The sequence below is a fragment of the Theobroma umbraticum genome, unplaced genomic scaffold (assembly GCF_002168275.2).
Source record: "Theobroma umbraticum cultivar Fairchild unplaced genomic scaffold, ASM216827v3 scaffold_95.0, whole genome shotgun sequence".
Lineage (NCBI taxonomy): Eukaryota > Viridiplantae > Streptophyta > Magnoliopsida > Malvales > Malvaceae > Theobroma > Theobroma umbraticum.
In genome coordinates this window covers 10,564,226-10,564,755 of record NW_018397257.1, presented here as the reverse complement: position 1 = coordinate 10,564,755, position 530 = coordinate 10,564,226, and the positions used below count along the sequence as shown (strand labels likewise).

At 38.9% G+C, this 530-nt stretch overlaps 1 pseudogene; it reads left to right on the top strand.

The window, feature by feature from the left end:
* Positions 1–278, top strand: part of LOC110413047 (chitinase 2 pseudogene) — a 1,143-nt pseudogene extending 865 nt beyond the window's left edge.
* The last annotated feature ends 252 nt before the right edge of the window (positions 279–530 follow it).

The following is a 530-nucleotide window of genomic DNA, read 5'->3' as shown; positions in this document are numbered from 1 at the left end:
CTATGTAAACTTCCAATTCTATGCATATGATAAGCTCAGTGTTCCCAATTTATGACAAACTTCAAGATGCAAGCTTCTAATTATGGGGGAGGACAATCGTGGGCCACCTTTCAGAGTGGTGGCGGTGGAGGCCTAAGACCTAGTGATGGATTTTTGGAAGCCTGCAATGAGTTGAAGACCAAGGGAAGCTCGTTGGCACCTTTATATGGTGTGCTGATGAATCAAAAGGAAACAAATTTCAATATGAGAAAAAATCTCGGGATCTACTTGCTGCCTGATCAAATTTTTATCAATTATTTGTGTATTATAGTATGAATTACACTTCCAGTGTAATAAATTCATGTAATAGCTCACTGCCCAATAAAGGGTTCAATTCACTACTCTTTTCGTTGTGTATTTACTGCCCACCGTGATTGAGTTTCTCTTCCCGCAATACCAAGCATGAATTCTGTTGACTGGCACAGAAAACTAATAACTTCATTTAAAATTGGAGATTAACACGACAGTCTACAAGCAAGAATGTGATGCTG